Source organism: Electrophorus electricus, chromosome 2 (genome assembly GCF_041902795.1).
Source record: "Electrophorus electricus isolate QZ-2024a chromosome 2, ASM4190279v1, whole genome shotgun sequence".
NCBI classification, from domain to species: Eukaryota; Metazoa; Chordata; class Actinopteri; order Gymnotiformes; family Gymnotidae; genus Electrophorus; species Electrophorus electricus.
In genome coordinates this window covers 7,294,434-7,316,132 of record NC_137498.1, presented here as the reverse complement: position 1 = coordinate 7,316,132, position 21,699 = coordinate 7,294,434, and the positions used below count along the sequence as shown (strand labels likewise).

At 40.3% G+C, this 21,699-nt stretch overlaps 1 long non-coding RNA gene across 2 annotated transcripts in view; it reads right to left on the bottom strand.

The window, feature by feature from the left end:
* LOC145660092 (uncharacterized) overlaps positions 1-21,699 on the bottom strand; it is a 302,422-nt gene that overhangs the window by 125,643 nt on the left and 155,080 nt on the right. The gene's annotated exons all lie outside the window — the stretch shown is intronic.

Genomic DNA, 21,699 nt, shown 5'->3' with positions numbered 1-21,699 from the left:
ATCTTATAACTTGATGGTCATGCATCCATCATACCAACATCTATTGGGAAATCTCTTAGTGATTTCCAGTACCATCATCAGTTGGCTGGTACCATCAGTACCATCAGGTGACTGGACCTGCAGCAATTAAGTATGTCATATATAATAGTTAAGTATGTCATATATAATAGTTAAGTATGTCATATATAATAATAATAATAATAATAATAATAATTATTATTATTATTATTATTATTATGTCATATGTAATAACAGCCATTTTACATGTACTTGTGCAGCCATGTTTAATAGTGAAGGCCTTTATCTCATGTGTTTCTGCAGGCTGCATGTTGCAAGGGAATCTGAGGACAGACGTCATCACTGCATACGCAGGAGACTCAGTACTGCTGCTCTGCTCCTGTACTGACCCACACGCCAAACCTGAGAGTTTCACCTGGCAGAAATACAACACAAACAATAAAACATGGGACGTGATCACCAGTGAGAGTGAACAGTACAGAAACAGAGTTCAGATGGGTACTGCTCACTCTCCAGGAAATCTCTTTCTACTCATATCACACCTGACTGAAGAGGATGAGGGAGTCTACCGGTGTTATCTTAACCAGTACTATAAATACATCAAACTCACCATTAAAGGTAAAACACGGTATTTGATCCAAATCCAACTGCAAATGATAAATCCAGCTTTAAGGTTTTCTTATGTATCCACACTAGCAAAGTCTTGGTTGTCTGAGTTACTTGTAGACTTTCTGCTGTCATATTTGTTGTTGTGCTGTCATCTGTGCACATTACCAGTAACGTTTAGTTCAGTGATGGTCAAATACTCCTTTAACTGTAACAAATATCTTGTGCAGTTCAAGTAAGAATGTCTCAGGTTTTTAACACACATGCTTCTTTGTTTTGGTTTTTCTGTTCCAACCCCTCGTTTGGTTTTCCTGTCACTGTTTTCATCTTTGTCTAGTTTGCCTTCGTTAATCTTTGTATAAATATCCCTTGTTTTATCGTCTTGGTTGTGGGTCTTTGAACGTGCGCGCTCTCGTCCTCCCGTGAGTTTATTGTTGTTTGGTAACGTTATTAGCCTGCTCGTTATTCTAGTGTTTACTGTTTAACTTCCTTCTTGGTAATGATGTGCAGACGAAGTCCTGTGAAGCGTTTGAGGTTCTTCCTTATTGTACTGCTAAATAATTCGAAGCTTTGGAGCATTGAAATCTGGTGACAAAACAGCGACACCTAGTGGTGTACAGAAATTATAGCAGCCATAGATTCAAAACTGCGCAGCACTATAAACAATACAACACTGCACCGCCTTCATATGTCATTAAAAAAAATGGATGATCAGTAATGATGTTTAGTAATTAAATTCTGAAATAATTTGTGTAAAATCCTTGTTTCCCTTTTATGTAAAAACAACAGGTTGGCGTTATGAAATGTTTACTCTCACTTTTGACTTCTATAATTAGCACATTTCCAATTTTTTTTAGTAAAAAGATAAAGCTTCCAAGTTATAGGATACTGCCAAACTTATGAAACAGTCTCACCCTCATCCTGTGTTTCAGTGACGTCTGAATCGCCGACCATCATTAGTCACGTGTTGTTAGTAACTTTAGTGGTAATATTAATGGTAATATTAACTTTAGTGGTAATAGTAACTGATACAAGCTTCAGTACACTGTGTGATACAAGCTTCGATGCCTTAGTATCAAATGTTACATCACAATTTTATTGTTTCTGCACAGTTCCTGTATCGTTTTTCTCCCTTTTTGGTGTTCCATTTAGTCAGTGCTTAGTTTGCATCATTTTGTTAATTTTGCCGTTGTGTCCACCTGTTTTGCAAATGAAGAACTTTCGTTTACACATGTGCGTCAAGTCCTGTCTGCCTCTGCGTTACATTATCGTTCTGAAAACTGCACAATGTGCAGATCATTAATGTAGGTGGACCAGCTGGATCAAAATCACTAATGTGTTCTTATTTTAGATTTTTGATTTGAAATATCTAAAATAAGAGGCAAGGCTTTGCTATGACCAGTTGTCAGTGTTGATGTCAGTTTGATATTACAAGTGACATATTTTGAGTTTTTGTTACTACAATTATTTACCCCTGTCCCACTTACCTACAACCAACAGCAGAGGTGCAGGCAAAGGTTTAATGCACATAAAACTACAAAATGTATCTGATTCCAAATTATTCCTGTAATTACAATTTATATTCTGAAGAGAATGCTCTACTGCATTGTCTAGCATGTGTTATGAGAATATGCATAACCACCTTTCTAAAATTCCTCAGTCTTAATGCATCCTGCTTTTTCAGCGGTTCTGTCAAACTAACATAGGATTTGATCTACTAAACGTGCAGTGCAGAGATTGGATACTTTACAGGAAACTGGTGTCAGCACTCTACATATATATAAAAATATAGCTGGCTCTTCACTCAGCCTCAATCCACCAGTGCAGAGAATTTTGACTATACCTTTTGGATTTCCTCTCTCTTAATAAATTATCAGTGATTAACATCATCTGCGAGTGTCTGGACTCCATCAGTCTCATTACAAATACTACACGGAGAGCCGAGCTTCATGAGTTCAATGTAGCAAAGAGTTAATTAGCATAACAGAAGAGAAGTTTATATAGAATAGAATAGATATTATAATGAAACAATTAGAATAAAATAGATATTATAATGAAACCAATTAGAATAAAATAGATATTATAATGAAACTCTGTAAATAAGTTACAGAAATGTGGCACAGAAAATACTTTCTAAATGTTACCTAAGTGCCAGATAGATTGAGAGAAAGACAACATGGACATTAAAGAAGGTGAACTGGGTGGCCAGGAACAGTAGAGCATGTCTGCTGGGGCTTCCAGGCAGAAAAAAGAGAGAGAAGGAGAGACAGAAAGAGAATGTGACTCAGAGAGAGCATGACAGAGAGAGAGAGAGGGAGAGAGAGAGAGCACAAGCCCAAGGGAGAGATTTCTCCAAATGTACGTCTTCAGTCCACCAACTCTGCTCCAGCTCCACTCTCAGCTCTGCTCCAGCATTAAATCCATATGGTTCAGAATTTCTTTAGTCTGATCTTGATTGATCAACAGCAGAGTTTGTCCAACACTGACTGATCAAAGAGTGACCACATACGAGCAGCATCCCTGTCATAGCACATCCGAGAGGAACCCACAGCTGGTAGAGTGATTTACTGTCCTGAATAACAATTGATGAATAACAATATTTCTGCAAGAGACCACAGATGACCACAGCAGTTGGGGCAAGCAAGAATAAGACTTCATAGTCGAGAGTTTGGCCTACATATATCAATGTGTTACGATTTTCTTGGTTGAAATGACATAGTATGCCATGACAAATGACGTTGTAGCTCAGTCTCTCTCAATGTACACATATCTCAGCTACCTGTATGAGGGCATTATGGAATTTGTAGTTCATGAAGCATTTATGTACAAAGTCTTGTAATTTTGCTCTTTTATTAGCTTAATTTTGTAGCTGGTTGGGTTGAGGCTTTAAATTAGAATTTTCTGGAATGTCTATGGAAATAGTGACCAATATGCTTCCAGATCCAAGACTGTTGAATAAATGTGTGATCACTGTTCTCCCTCTGACATATGCTGCCTGCTAAGGCATCTTATTTAGGTTCAATTTAAAGGCAGCATCAGACACTAAATCTGCAGTATAAATAATCTTTCACACCGAACACGAGAAAAATCTGCCTGGTGAAAAACCTCATTCACTTGAAGGGGCAAGAGCTTTACTTACTTCTTTCTGAAAGAAAAGCAGCTGCTATTATTATACTAATTATTAGAACAATGTCACAAGTAGTGTTAGCTGTTTTCTGAAGGACTACGTTCCCCAAAATTACACGATACCAAGACCACCCATAATCCCCTCATTTTGCTCCACCCATGTGAAAACATGAGCGAGGTGGCAGTTAGATGTGACCGACGCTTAAGTCTTCATACATGATGGGAATGTAATTAGAATGGGAATCTAACTGGATCATTTCTGTTACTCAGACCTGTACAGACAACACCAGACCCCTCACTAGACACACAGACAAACTCAGTTAGATCAGGTGGAAAACTGAACAAACATCAGCACTTCAAGAATCTGTAGCATTTGTTGTATGTGCCACTTGATTGCTGTAACAGCTGGAGTGCCGCAGGGCGCGGAGCAGGACGCACAGACTCCCTCGACTTTGACACACATTTATTAACACGTAACGCTTACGACGACGGCACTCGCACAACATAAACGGATAACAGGAATACACGTAACACTGCAGGAACACTAACGACAGCAACACAAACATATACGTTTAACATGAATACACGTAGGACTAGCAACACAAACAATGACCAACACTAATGCACACACCAACAGGGGTTTAAATACACACCGACACACACAACATTAAACCAGGGGCAGGTGTGTGCCATCATGGGGGCGTGATTACAGAACAAAAAGTGACTTCAACTGCAGGCGGTGGGCCGTACCACGTGACCAGTGGTGAGGGGAGCGTTCCGTGACAATTGCTGACTTAATATAAAGAATTCTAGTGAAGGCTTCCACACTGATGCGCTATCACAGAGTTACATATATTGTGTCTGACCTTTATTTAACTGTTAGTTTTGTGGCATTACTTAAGACATTCACAATCATTTAATAGTGAAGGCCTTTATCCTGCGTGTTTCTGCAGGCTGCAGTTTGGCAGAGAATCAGAAGACAGACGACATCACTGCATACACAGGAGACTCAGTACTGCTGCCCTGCTCCTGTACTGAAGCACACGCCAAACCTGAGAGTTTCACCTGGCAGAAACACAACACAAACAGAAACTCATGGGACGTGATCTCCAGTGAGAGTGAACAGTACAGAAACAGAGTTCTGCTGGGTACTGTTCACTCTCCAGGAAATCTCTCTCTACTCATATCACACCTGACTGAAGAGGATGAGGGAGACTACAGGTGTTATATTAAAGACAATGAATACACATACATAAGACTTAATATTTCAGGTAAAACATTATTAGCAACCACATTCCTAATATCAATGAAAACCTCATAAGTCGATTTAGTCTCTCCACCATGAACTTACTTTTTAAATATACAAATAAATGTAATATAAATACATTCACCACACACTTTATTAGACACACATACATCAGATATTACTAAAATTCAAAAACAGGACATTTAAAAGTAGAGAAACACCATTACATATTGATGTATCTAACATGTGGACCACATTATCCTCAGATATTAGTCACCAGACACCCTCTGTCACCAGTCTAGAAGAGTTAAACACAACTAACATACATTTCACCTGCCCTCACTGAACACTTTCAGTACCTCTAATAAGTGAATGTGTAGGTATAATTATAGACTGTGTCCACCTGGTGTCTTACACAGTTTGTGTGTCACCCTGCACCCAGGACATCACTGGTCAGTTTCTGACCACAGATGTCTCAGTATATGTGGATACTGAACCATTATCCATACATCAGTCCCACTACAGTGCTGGAGGCTTGGTAATGGGTGTTGTGCTGGTATGAGTGGTTCAGTTACAGCAGTGTTACTGGATTCAGTGCTACTGGTAGGTTGAGAGTGTTCTGACAGTGAAAGATATCCAGCCAGCAGTGTTTCAGTGGTCAGACACTGATCATGACTGGAGTTGGAGGATGGTTAACACTAACTGTGTAATAGACCAGATGGGCTAGAACCACTGACTCTACAAATACAACATTTTTCTCATCCATTCATATTTATCAAATGTGATGGAGCATAAACTATTGCATAAAGAGAGAGAGAAGGAGGGAAGCAGAGAGAGAGAGAAGGAGGGAGGCAGAGAGGGAGAGAGAGAACGAAGAAAAAAAGAAGAGCAGAGAGAAGAGTCTCCTCTCACAGCTGGTGCTGACACTGAGTTCATTAACACACACTAACACTAACACATCAGGACCAGTCTGAAGTACAAACAATCAGACCAAACCAAATTATTACACTTCACAAACTAAACTACATCACCCACTGGAACACAAACACAAGCACAAAGCAAAATGCAACGTTATCTGGCCCTAAAACATCAGTACACTGTAGCAGACGACCTGTACACAGTGACTGGCATTAAACACAGAACCACGTTGACAAAGTCCAGACTCAGAGAACACAGCCTGGCCGTCCAGACCAGCCGATATAAATGTCATGGCTGCCCAGAGAACAGAGACTCTGTCAGCAATCTAAATATGACACTGTAGAGAGAGAGCTGCACTTCCTCACTGAATGTGAAAAATTCATCCAAATATGGTAAATTTATTTTACAAAATCTGAGACGGTCCACCCCAACTTTAAGTGTCTGTCTAACACTGAAACTGCCCATCCTACTGGGCGAAAAGAAGGAAAGCAGCGCTTTAGCTGGGTGATGCATATCTGCCTGCCATAAGACGAAGGACAGTGATTAACCCACCCAAACACACACACACACACACACACACACACACACACACAAACAGACTATATTACCCAGTTTATAAAAGTTACCTAACTATTTATTATTATTAACTATTTATTATTATTAACTATTTATTATTTTCCATCCTTATTATTTATTTCTCTTTCTTTTCACTTCTTCCCTTTTACTTCTTCCAATTATTATTATTTCAGACCAATTATAGTTTCTCTTCAAGTTCTTTATCATAACAGAATTCTTAATTTCCATAATTGCAAAGGTTGTAATGTTGTGTAATGTTCATGTTATAATACTGCTTTGGCAATACTACAATACTATAGTGGTATATGGTCACGCCAGTAAAGCTTACTGAACTGAAATGCACTGAGAGAGAGAGAGAGAGAGCGAGCCCTGCAGCTTCAGACGTCACCAAATGGTTATAAGACCTTCAGTCCATCAACTACCAATGGCGGTAACACGCATTGGTTTAAATTAAAGAGTGTGGGGCAGGATGCAAGCATGAGTTAGCCTGGTTTGATGTGTTTTTTTTTTGTTTTTTGTTTTTTTAATGAAAATGAAAGCACATATGAACATACTGTGCTAATGTTGCATAAACAAGGTAATACATGCGATTAAGGCAAAATAACTGACATTAGTGGTTGTACAGGATTGGGCTTTATAGGGTAAATAATGAGGGTGAGACTAGACCCAGGAGACGGGGGTAAGTGAAAGGGGAAACACAGGACCCCTGTGTGAGGGCATGAACCACACAAAGCATGTGGAGGAACAAAAACAAACAAAGGAGCACATGGGGAGGAGGATGGTGGTGAGGGGTGTTACAGTAGCACCCACACCCCCCTTAACACGGGGCTCCTGTGTGATGGTGGTGAGGGGTGTTACAGTAGCACCCACACCCCCCTTAACACGGGGCTCCTGTGTGATGGTGGTGAGGGGTGTTACAGTAGCACCCACACCCACCTTAACACGGGGCTCCTGTGTGATGGTGGTGAGAGGTGTTACAGTAGCACCCACACCCCCCTTAACACGGGGCTCCTGTGTGATGGTGGTGAGGGGTGTTACAGTAGCACCCACACCCCCCTTAACACGGGGCTCCTGTGTGATGGTGGTGAGAGGTGTTACAGTAGCACCCACACCCCCCTTAACACGGGGCTCCTGTGTGATGGTGGTGAGGGGTGTTACAGTAGCACCCACACCCTCCTTAACACGGGGCTCCTGTGTGATGGTGGTGAGAGGTGTTACAGTAGCACCCACACCCTCCTTAACACGGGGCTCCTGTGTGATGGTGGTGAGTGGTGTTACAGTAGCACCCACAACCCCCTTAACACGGGGCTCCTGTGTGATGGTGGTGAGGGGTGTTACAGTAGCACCCACACCCCCCTTAACACGGGGCTCCTGTGTGATGGTGGTGAGAGGTGTTACAGTAGCACCCACACCCCCCTTAACACGGGGCTCCTGTGTGATGGTGGTGAGGGGTGTTACAGTAGCACCCACACCCCCCTTAACACGGGGCTCCTGTGTGATGGTGGTGAGAGGTGTTACAGTAGCACCCACACCCCCCTTAACACGGGGCTCCTGTGTGATGGTGGTGAGGGGTGTTACAGTAGCACCCACACCCTCCTTAACACGGGGCTCCTGACGTGCATAACAGTTGACAAGGGAGCCCGAGCCCGGCGTCACACAGCAGGGTCTGGAGAACCTGGACAAGGACAGGTGGGAAAGGAGGAAAAAAAGGGGGAAGTCCATCGGGTGAGGGGTGGAAACAGGACTTTGTACCACAACCAGAGACCTGACAGCAGGCTGGACAGGAGACGACTGGGTTCCAGCTTGGGCAGTGGGATGGACGGGAGCCCGGCTGAGAGTAGGAGCACGGGATACGGGATAACAGGAACCCGAACCACAGCTGGGATTGGGACAGTTACAAAGACAGGAATGGGGACAGACAAAGGCAGACACTGGGATAGGTAGAATAACAATGAAAGATTGTCAGTTCCAGTACAACAGAGATGTTACAGGAGGTGAAGTGGGTGGCTAGGCAGAGAGAGAGAGAGAGAGAGAGAGAGAGAGCGCGAGAGAGAGAGAGATAGAGAGAGAGAGAGACACTAACAAATGCCTGGAACTCCAGTGCACACTGACAAAACAAGTCCAACAGCTTCATTCTAAACCTACTACAACAATAACATCTGAAAATGGTTAAAGGACTACAAATGTAATCTTAATGACATTGACAATGTCAACTTTTATTAATTACTAATAATTATATCAATATTAATCAATATCAATATGATCAACTCTCAATCAAGTATAATGCCAAAATGTGTAATTTCAGATTGTAGAGATACAGAGACTCATTCATGCTCCATCCTCTTTGTTTTTGTGCCAAAAAAAAATTATATTGAATGCTTGTTATAAAAATCATACAATATAATATTAAAAGTGACAAATAATACATCATATTTTAATTCTGCTTCCTACATTCCCACATGCAGGAAATGCAGACAATTCTCCAGTATACACACGTCATGTCATCTTAGCTGGTGTGGGGGGTTTACTGCTGTTGATGGGATTAGGAGGAGTCATCTGCTGGAGATACAGAGGTATACACACACACACACACACACACACACACACACACACACACACACACACACACACACACACACACACACACACACACACACACAGACACACACAAACACACTCCTATTCAAGTTCACAGACAATTATAACAGGTCTCAGTGTGAAGTTCTCTGTACAATATTATCCAGTAATACAGACCTCTGCTCACCTGGTAGACAGGTAGTGCACAGTGCTGATAACACACTCTCATGGGTTTGCTTCCCAGAGAGCACACATACTGATAAACATGTGAGATGCTCTTTATAATAAAATCTGTATATAAATAAATACATACATATCTGTCCATCTCACACTGAGTTAATTTTGTAGTTCAGAGATGTGAACAGATGGTGAGCAGAGAGGGACAAACAGGACAGAGGAGAGATCAGCAGACACGGGTGGGTGTCACACATCCATGTTATAATATCAGTGAACTCTGATTCAGTGCACAGATCTGTTCTACAGTGTGAGAGCTTGGATTAGTGATTAGTGTCTGCATGTTAAGACCCAGTGAAAGTCATGCAGGTACTGGTGAGAGGTCATGTGTTTCTGAAAGTATGGAAAAACTTTAAGGGCCTTATTCTTGTGTGCACAGAGAACTTCACTACAGTCTTTACTGCAGTGCACACAGTCGATTCTAATTGCTAAATTATAACAGGCAGTATGACATCATCTAATATGCTGTAGTTTAGCAGAGCAGTTAATTGTTTAATATTCTGTAGTTTCACAGAGTAGTTTTATTTGCCTAATGTGCTGTAGTTTACCAGTGACTTTTCAGCAGTCATTCACTTATGACTGTTGCAGCTAGAGATGTTAAGCATTGCATGTGTGTGTGTGTGTGTGTGTGTGTGTGTGTGTGTGTGTGTGTGTACGCTATATGCTTGATGATGACTTTATTATGATCACCTGCTCTATAGCAGTACCTTTATGCTACTGGGCCTTTTTAGACACCTCACTGCACTCAGAAGTAACTTCTGAATCAACCAAAGTAGTAGAAAAGTGCCAGAAAGGTTAGAGGGATGAGAGGGACAGGAGATAAACATCCTAACAGGTCATATCAGCGTCATGCAAAATGGTTTATCAAAAAGGTGTCATTTTATTAGAATCCATGAACAACATGCACAGAAGAAACAGCCATGCAGATACACGTTTCTGTGACATGCCATATAAAAAAGTGTGAACAAACAGTCTGTAAAATGAATCTGCTGACTGATAAACGACATATGTCATGTTTCGTACTTTCTGCAAGTAGGATTGTGTATCATTTGGGTTTTTTTCTGATGTCATTGCTAAAACAATACTTTTAAAATTGAGCAAGTACCTAAATTGTGCCTGAATCAGTGCTAAAAAACTAAAGTCGACTAAAGTTTTTTAATTGTATTTCTTTTTTATTTGACTATTCACTACCTACTAGCTAATGGTAGTTATCTGCTGGCCTTTAACTAGTGATGACCACGTGACATGCAGTAACGCTTCTGTTACCTGTAGCGTCTGTTTCAGAGCACCAGAGGGGAAATATATTAATAGACAGCTCAGGCATTTAAAGGAGTATTTAGGTGAAAAGTCTAATTTACATTATTTTTCCCCTTAGACAAAATTATTTTGAGTGCAATTCTGTTTAAGTTTGCTAACAAACATTGGAGGTCATCAGCAACCCAAATCTAACCTTCATAAATACATGCCCACAGATGACTCTCAACCAGCTCAAACTGCATCCAGGTCTTAATAAAGGTCTCACAGACTAGTCAATGTGCAGTATGACTCACTGTGAACTAGAAAAGTGAATAAACTCGTCACTACAATTTGGATGAGGTTTGAGCAGGTTAAGAAAGCTTTGTGGACATGTAGTGATCTAACTTATGTATGAAGACCATTATGTACTAAGGTTATACTTGGGTTGCTGTTGACCTCCAGTGTCCAACTTAATTACGACTGTTACCTGCTGTTGCTGTTGGCTTCCAGAGTTTGTTAGTAACATTAGCAGCTTTTGTTTTAAACTAAAGGAGCAAAACATGTCTCGGCCATCCGGGGAAAAGGAAAATAATGTAATTGCTGGCCAATCCCTTCATGTAACACCGACATGAGACAAGAAACCTTTGGGCTATATACAAAATAGCTTACTACATACTGTATGCGGCATACTGGACTCATTATATACTGTATACTGTTTACTGTTCCCTGTAGTAGTATGATGCATAATATCCAGTGTGTAAAAAACACAAACCATACTAAGAGGTCACGCGAACGTATGAAGTTCTACCCACTTGTGATTTACCACCACTGTTGCATGATGAGATGCAGTACACCACGGAGACAGGCCTGGTCACGTACTGGATTGTTTGGCCGTAGCAGTACGTCATCTGGGTATATTTTGCGTACTGGAAAAATTCATTTTGGTCTGACTAGTTTTCAAGATCTCTTCAGTAAGTACTCATTAACTAAAGAAAAATTGATCAACACACATTTATCATTTGTATTAAAAAGGGCAGGTGATGTATTTACGTGGTTACTCTCCTCAGCCATTTTATTAGGATAACCTTTACACTACATCGTTATCTGCTAGCTGCATTATATACCTGTGTGCAGTTCCACAGGCTTGTGTATAAAGTTCAGACACACTGCTTTTCTTGTTACACACTCATACATGCCCTAAAGACACTACCACTGCAGAGACACTTGTTTGTTGAGAGTGGTCTACCATCCAGGTAGGATCCATTCAGCAGTGCTCCTGTGGTCACACACTAAACAGTGGTGCACACCTGTAAGACATGTGCACATATTAAATTACAGACTGCAGGTCTTTATTAAAGTGGCTGGTGAGTGTTTAAATGTTTGTGAATGTATAAAACAGATTACACACACGCTTGCATAAATTATATTTACATGTGCATTTATGGATTAAATGTATATTACAATTAACACCTCTGCAATACAATACATTTATTATATTAACACTTGTATTAATCCACTCAACAGGGTGTGCATTATTTTATATGTATGTGTGCTAATATTTTGTAATTGTGATATTTTTTGCAGGATGATGTGATGTATTCTACTGTAGCCCATATAAACACCACCAGACCAGCACCCAGAGCAATGGATAATGGAGATAATACAGAATATGTCAATATCAAACTAAATTAACAAACCTGAACACACACACACACACACACACACACACACACACAGACTTTTGTATTGTATCGTATCTAGCCAGTGAATTGTAGTTATGTTCTTCTGTCTTGGTTTCAGTGCTGTCTTTGTATAATTTTCTGTATCTATTGGTAATTACTAATTAACTGCTAATTAGTTACTTCAGGTGAGGTTTCAGACTGGCATAAGGTAGGAATTGTAGGGGGAGGACTAACAGTGACAGGGGCAGGACTAAGACTGATAACATTACAGTGTAGCCACTCCAAGAACCAGAGTACTTGGGTTTTATTCCTCTTGATTTCATCTTCTGCTTGGCAGAGGAGGCTAACTGCTAAATCTAAATGTTAAACGCTGTAAACGTCAATTAAAATGTTTTCAGTCTGTAACTATAATTGTGATTCCTACAAGTATCATTTCCTACAAGTATCATATGTACAAACAATCAGACCAAACCAAATTATTACACTTCACAAACTAAACTACATCACCCACTGGAACACAAACACAAGCACAAAGCAAAATGCAACGTTATCTGGCCCTAAAACATCAGTACACTGTAGCAGACGACCTGTACACAATCCTACTTGCAGAAAGTACGAAACATGACATATGTCGTTTATCAGTCAGCAGATTCATTTTACAGACTGTTTGTTCACACTTTTTTATATGGCATGTCACAGAAACGTGTATCTGCATGGCTGTTTCTTCTGTGCATGTTGTTCATGGATTCTAATAAAATGACACCTTTTTGATTAACACTTGTATTAATCCACTCAACAGGGTGTGCATTATTTTATATGTATGTGTGCTAATATTTTGTAATTGTGATATTTTTTGCAGGATGATGTGATGTATTCTACTGTAGCCCATATAAACATCATATGTCTGTACAATAATACAAACAATTTATTATGTTTTATTACATTATGGATTTTTTCAGCAGAATAGTTTTTCTTCATTTTATTTGTGTATCTCTGTTGAAGCATTTTTGGATATTTAATCTTTAAATTGTAGCACATTTTTATGTTAAGCAGGTCATTTTATAGTCAAATGCCATCCGTTGTCTGTACACATCACTTCCACTGTGAGAGTCTATTGCTGTTTCATAAATAAAGAGCCAAAGCAGGACAGAGAGTTGTGGTTTCTGTTTATACCCACTGATAACAACATACATCATGAAGGTGTGTGTGGTGCAGTTCACTGACAGCTGTTGGATGTCACTGTCTGTTACTTTCTCTTTAGGACCGAGGTTGAACTCCAAAGTAGAGCAGATGGTTCTTCAGAATTGTACACAGTGTGAAACCAGATCAGTGACATGGATACAGTCTCACTCAGACTCGAGCAAAAACACCAAATGTGAAAATCACCTTTTATCCCAAACAGGCGACTCTGGTCCAGTTCTTGGTGTGAAAGGGTTTATATGTAGGCTGGTCATAGGAGGTGGTTGCTTAGGGCAGTAGAGCTGTGTTGAAAAGGTTCTGCAAAGTGAATTTATTTTGCTGTTGTAGCTGAGGCAGTTGGCTTGCTACAGCTTTATATGACATTATTACCTATATAGTTATACTAAAATATAAATATTAGGAGTGTCATGGTATGTGTTTTCATCCCAAATCACCCCATACACATTACAGTTCACTGTATGCAGTCATACGGAGAGTACACGGTAGCCTAAGTGTGAAGGCTGATGAACATAATGTGGAATCAAACTTCACATCTGCAATTTCCACTCCAAACCTTAAGCTGTAATCTATTAGCAAGTTAGCAACATGCTAGGCTAAATGTAGCTCAAGCTCGTTGGCGACATTTACTGAATCGTTAACACTATGACCTGTTTCTTTCAAATCACCTGTGTGGGAAAGTTTCCCAGTGACCTGAGTGGTGGACGAGGACAGTGTGTTGGTGTTGTAGGGTGTGTGTGCTAAAACACATGAACATGCACATTCAACAGCATCACCCAGATGTGCCAGTTGTGTTTGTTGCTTTTGTCCTGTTGTACCAAACAGTGATGCCTAAATGGAGTGTGAAGAAGATCTCTTACAAGTAAGGTGCTTTTCAGGATGTGGAACTTGGAATCTTCTTCATATATGTATATATAATATCTGAAGAAGTTATATTTATTTCTCAGGTGGTTATTAGTAATGAGTGGAAATGTGCTCACTTGTTTATTTCTGTTTATTTATTCCTCACTTGGTTATATGTATGATCCAGCTCTTGGTCACTACACACTTGATCAGGAAGGCTGGACAGCACACACACACACACACACACACACACACACACACACACGACCATGTTACTTTTTGAGATTCATGGGCTTTAAGTTCTGCTGTGATCCAACTCTGAACCTCATGGTTTAATCAATAAATCACTAACTGACTCATGAGGGATTCTGAGGAACAATGTCACATTCACTCCAGTGACACTGATGTTTCAGAGAAAGCTAGATGCTCGAGGATAAAATGAAATGTGATTTTAATCAGAAAAGGATAATCCAACACAGTTCAACTCAGGCAAGGATCAGAACCAGTACTATAGGATAAACAGAGCCAGGGAGCATCACAGAAAGGAACTAAAGTCCAGGTTGAAATCCAGAGAGACAAAATATCCAGGCAGACAAATCCAGGAGGGGCAAAAAACAGAAGTAAGCAATCAGAAATAGTTCAGAAATACAGAAAGCCAATATATAACATTTACAACATTTAACTCACACTTTTATCCAAAGTAACTTACAGTTATAATTGAATACAATTTAAGCGATTGAGGATTAAGGGCCTTGCACAGAGGCCCAACAGTGGCAACTGGCAGCTTTCTAATTACTAGCTGAGTACCTTAACCACTGAGCTAACACTGCATATCACTCCATATGCACAGACATTACTTCCACTCTAATGACCTCAGCAGCTTTCTTCATTTAACCAAACATTTGGGTTTCCGCAGGATTATCAAGAAATGAGATACTCTGCTGTAATCTGTAAAGGCATTAGGGACCGCAGCACACACTCAGGTGTGTCATACTCTGAACAGACTGATATTAAATGTTCAATTCATTTATTTATTCTTTTGTTGACATATTAATGACTCACTAGCTGCATTAAAGCCATCCGTTCAGCAGCACAGGGGGATTAAGTCCATATAACTGCAACTTCCTAAACAGAGTGTCACATGAATATGACATTTTTGAATGGTGTATCATAATAAATCAAATCAAATTTATTTATGTAGCGATTTTTAAAACAGAAATTGTCACAAAGCAGTGTTACAAATGTCCGAGTCCAAGCCCCCAGTAGCAAGGAAAAACTCCCTAGAGCATGAAGAAGAAACCTTGAGAGGAACCAAGACTCAAAGGTGGGGCCCGTCCTCCTCTGGCCGACAACAGTCACTACAATAATAACAATATAATAACAATTTTAAGAGAAAAGTAAAAAATAATAATAACGTTCTCCTGCAAGAGAACGTCCATCAACGTCCATCAAGTAGTTGGCTGGGGTGGAGGTGTGGTGGGCTACAGCAAGGGACATCAGTGGGTGGAGGGAGTAGCCATGGCAGCTGAGACGGGTGTAGGCTCAATAACATCATGACATCAGGGGTAGGTGAACCTCGGCAGAAAGAGAGACTAAATTATTAGGCATGTCCACGTACGAGAGTGTGAAAATTAGGGACTGTTTCTTAGTGAGAATGCAGTGTTTCTTAGTGAGAATGCTTGTGAGATTTAATTTTCTCTCCACTTTGTTTTATTCACAAAAGGTGACTTTGCAAAAAATGTTTTTGGTCACACACTTAGAAACACACACACACACACACACACACACACACACACACACACACACACACACACACACAGCCGCACACACACCCACACACATGTTCATATATAATTAATGAGGTTCTGACTGGGTCATCACCTCTTGTTTAATCTAATTTAATGAGCAATGAGAGAATAGTAGAATAAACCAACACACATGAAAGCTGTGGTTGAAAATCAGGGTCATCCCACTAAATATTGATTTTGGAATTATTATTTTTATTAGTGTTGTTTAAAAATGAATTTAAACTTGTTTTCTTTGCATTTTTGAGGTCTGTAAACATTGCATCATTTTTGTTATTTTGACCAGATGTTATGTTCTGCAAATGACAATATTTGTATTTGGAAATTTGGGAAAAATGTGTGAACCCCTAGCAAATCATGTTTATGGACTACCAGCAAAAGTCTGTGTGTGTTTTCTAGTCTGTCAGTCTAAACAGAGAAAACACAGTGAGAGTAGGAAACAGGTTTGTGCAGGAAACAGCTCCACCCTGTAGCCACACCATGCATGTGCATTTCACAGGGACAGCAGCTGGGTCAGAGTGGGTGTGTGCGCTGTGAAGTGAAGTTATAACAGAGTAACAGCAAGTCTTCTCAGGACCCACGTAGCAAGTTCAAGAGATTTTATTGTCATTTCAGCTATATACAAGTACACAACAAAAACGAGACAATGTTCCTCCAGGACCATGGTGCAACATAAAAACAACAGTGCAACAGACAACATGCTACACAAGTGCAAACAGTCCAATATAGTGCAAAATGTCATTAAATAAACATTAAATAAACAATAATGTGTTTGGTTTTGTGAAACTGCCGATGAGAACATTAAAGAACAGAAGAGGTCTGGCCAAGCTCATTTGATCCCAGTTCCTCTCTGCTGGGTGGATATTACGGTCTGTTGGACTGAAGTACTGCTGAGAGAGTTCTGGAGTCAGTGTGTGTCCACAGTGGTGGTGGAGTTCTGGGTGTAGAGTTGTCAGTGTGTGCTGGGAGGTCAGTGGTGTTTTCAGTTTGTGTTTTCTCTTCACTGTGCTTCATCTCACTGAAGGTGAGTGTGAAATTCTCTCTTAATGCTGAGTGATATGAAATTACATTTTATATGAAACTGTACATTTATGTGTGAGTCGGTGAGTCTTTCTCATTAGAATTTGATTCAATGTTTGCTTCACAAATAATCATTGGTCACTCCTGCATTTTGTGACTTAATTTTAAATACACAATACAGCTTCAAAAGGATTATCCTGATTATCTTAATTTACTGTTATATGTTTCTGCAGGCTGCACTCTGGTAAAGAGTAGAAGAACATTACATATCCGAGCACATGTAGGAGACTCAGTACAGCTGCCCTTTTCCTGCACTGAACCACACAGCAGACCTGAGAGTTTTACCTGATATAAACACCAAAACTCCAGTTATACAGAGATCTCCAGTGAGAGTGAACAGTACAGAAACAGAGTTCAGCTGGCTACTGCTCACTCTCCAGGAAATCTCTCTCTACTCATATCACTCCTGACTGAAGAGGATGAGGGAGACTACAGGTGTTATATTAATGGGAGTGAATACACAGACATGCAACTCACTGTTACTGGTGAAATAAATCAGATCTGTATTGCTACTGACTTAACAAAACTCATTTTATCCTGACCTGTATGTTGCTTTTTTAAACAAACACTGCAAATGTCTTTGCCATCTCATTGTAGGTCAACACTATTAACATTCTAAAGATCACCATGGAGTTGTACTTCTTAAACACATGATTATTATGATTACATGATAGTTTATTTGAACTGTGTGTCTATAATGATTTGCTTTGCTTCCTGTGTGTTCCACTGACTGCACATCCACAACTGGACAGACGAATCTACAGGGTCATGTGGGAGGGTCTGTTCTACTGCCCTGCTCCTGGACTGGACTACAGACCAAAGCACGCACTCTTAAATGGACCTTCAGAGACAATGAAATCTACCCCACTGATCAGACTCAGCGTTACACAGGCAGAGTTCAACGGCTCAGTTAATCTCCAGGAAATGTCTTCCTACTCATATCACAACTGACTAAGGAGGATAAAGGAGTGTATGTGTGTTCCCTGAACAGTAAGGTTGTCAGGAGAGTGTTACTTGATATTACAGGTAAATGAACCTGCTGCTGTTTTCATTTAGTCCATATGCAATGTTCTCTCTCTCTCTCTCTCTCTCTCTCTCTCTCTCTCTCTCTCTCTCTCTCTCTCTCTCTCTCTCTCTCCCTCTCCCCCCACTTTCACTACAAACTCTACTCCAATGACCAAAGTCCAGACTAGACCAATACCTTCAACTACAACATCATATCAAAGACCTACTGGAACACACAACACAGAGACCCCAGATAAAGGTAAGAGGTCATAGTTCTGATGTGTTTTGATAAGATGTGAAGATACAATGTGAAAGCTCGGCTGTGTCTTTAGTGAAATAGTAACATTTATTCACATTTTATTTGTTACACATGCACACATTCTCTCTCTCTCTCTCTCTCTCTCTCTCTCTCTCTCTCTCTCTCTCACACACACACACACACAAACACACACACACACACACGTTCCCTCCTTATTTATATTTTCCCATTTACAGATTCAGATTCTGCCAGAATGTATTAATTCATCCTCATTCCTGTTCTGCTGCTGTTAGGAATTGGAGTTATCTACTGGAGATACAGAGGTACACACACACACACACACAAACACACACACACACACACATGTTGTGCTTACTGTGCCTCATTCTGTCTGGTTTCATTCTGTAGTTCAGAGATGTGGGCAGAGGGAGAGCAGAGACATGAGGACACAGGTGAGTACACAGTCCCCCTTAAGACTGACAGCATGCTGTGTTCACTCTATTCTAGCTGAACCCATATGGTTCATTAACATGCTTGCACACAAAAGCCACCTCAAAATGCAGGACACAGGCAGGGTAGCATGCTTTTCTCAGCTGTTACATCACTGAACACTGCCCCATTTTAAAGGGTCTTTTCAGCTTTCTTCCTTCATTCTGAAGGCACAAATGGTCTATTTTGTCAGACTTTCAATTTATCACACCCACAGTCCATGTTTGCATGTCCAGTATAAGGCAGATGTGCTTTTATCAATATCAACTCACATGTTTATCAGTATGACAGTATGTCAAACCCATGACTCTCGTGTTACCAGCACCGTGCACTACCTGTCTACCAGGTGAGCAGATAAGTAGGAGATGGATTACTGGATATTGTACAGAGAACTTCACACTGAGACCTGTTATAATTGTGAACTTGTATAGGAATATATGTGTGTGTGTGTGTGTGTGTGTGTGTGTGTGTGTGTGTGTGTGTGTGTGTGTGTGTGTGTGTGTGTGTGAGTATTAATGTTTATATTTTCTCTGCAGGATGATGTAATGTACTCCACTCTAGCACACAGTAACACAACCAGAACAGCAAAGGTCGAAGACACTGCAGATAAAAGAGAATATACCACCATCAAACTTAACTAATACACACACACACACACACACACACACACACACACACACACACACACACACACACACACAAAGTCATTATTTCTACATAGTTTTCCTTTGTTATTCATTTAAATTTAAAATAAACAAATAAACAAAAGTTCTGAATTAACTCAGTGTGTTTTTTTGATTACTGATAGTTTCCTGGCAATTTTCTTACACACGGCTTCAAAGTGTTTAACGACCAATCCAAGCACACGGTGTAGTTTTGCACAAGAAGAGGCTTCGCACGTGTCTATGATGATGGTGTAGGACACAGCATGGGCTGATGAAGGTAGTGGATGCAGTGTGGAGAGGTGATGTCATTGGTGGGCGGAGTTTGATAAATGCTAATGTATTATCTGCACACTGCTTATGTCTGTTTAAGATGGAGATTATGTAGGTATGGCAGGTGCTGGAGTCTCAGTTAGAAACTCCATAAGTTTATAGTTAACTTTATGTACGTTTGTTTTGTGAAATTCATAGAATGGTGAATGATTAGTTTTCTTTGAGCTGTTAGTCACAGTTTCAGTTCCCACTGCTTCAACAAGTGATGGCTGCAGAGCTCCATTTTTTAAGGCCTGCTTTTGTGATGTGAGGAGGTAAAGCAGGATGTGAGGAAGAGTCATGTTACACACAACAAACATTTATTGTGATACACAAAAGACATCTAAGTGGTTAGCAGGCTAACCGGGTTTAAACATCGACAACACTTAAACTCAGACACAAGACTTATATACATGCATACTAATGACACACAATAAGGAGCAGGTGTGAAACACAGGGAGGGCATAGCCATACGGATAAACACACACACTAAACACAGACATACTCAATGAGATGAGGTGGAAAACTGAACAAAGATGAGCACTGCAAGAATGTGATCAGTAGCATGTGTTGTATGTGGCACTTGGCTTGATATAAAGAATTCTAGTGCTTCCACACTGACGCTCTATCATGGAGTTATACATATATTGTCTGATCTTTCTGTGACTGGTAGAATGGTGTGGCATTAGAGATCAATCAACATTTTATTAGTAATAAAATAAAACACCTTATTTATAGAGCAGGCCAGAACACTTTCAATTGAGTGTCATGACAATCATTGTCAAAGCGTTCATTTATAACAGTCATATGGGAGTTTTCATCTCCAGCCAGTATCAAGAACAGGAAGGTACTACGTGGTTTGAGGTGTTCACATCTACTCAGTTTTCCTAGTAACCTCCCGCAACCGCCCTCAGTCCGTGATTGCAACTCCCGTCTTCCCCGGCACAACCTCACCAGATCCTCATCACCAGTTTACTAGTGTCATCTGTGTCTCATCTTTGCTACACTATTTATTCTCTCTGGTTTCGTTCACTCCCTGCAAAGTATTATCGCTGGTCTATCAGCATGTACTGAGCAATTCCCTGGTGTGTGTATATCTGGCCATTACTCTCGCCTGTTTCACTTTACAATTGTTGCTTATTCCGCTACAAATAAAACTCGGCTGTCCACAAGCGTCTGGCCTGTTCTAAGATGTCACCCCTCACTTGGTAAGCAACAACTAATTGTAACGCGGCAGGGGTGGAGAGTGAACACTCGTGTGAAGTGACGACGCCATAACTAACCAAACTGATTGAATAGAATGAATAATAAGTTTAATAATCAACAAAGACTAACAACACATTATAAAATGAAGAACAAACAGGCTAACAGAAGAATAATAATATGATAACAGGGTGAGGGCGAGAAATGAACAACAAGGGAATACAACATTAAGGGAAGACTAACGGAGAACAACAATAATGAAACATAACAGTGAGCATAAAGACAGACAAACGGGAACAACACAGGACTGGGCTACATAAGATGAACAAACGGTATTGGTCATCAGACCTGATTTTCCTCTGGGGGTACTGGGGTGGCTTTAGTGGCTGTCCTCATTCTCAGCCGACTCTGTCTGCTGGGGGGTCCCGTTATGTTATTTTAACTGGAAACATATTTAAAACTTAGGTAAAAAAACAAAAAAAACCCAACAACCTATAGCCCTTGAATGAAGTGTTATGTCAACTAATCAACTGATAGTATTGTGTTATGAAGAGAAGACTGTATGACAGCTGTCTGTCAGAATCAGCCTTTATAAAAGTGTATTTAGGTTTGTGTTAGCTGTTAT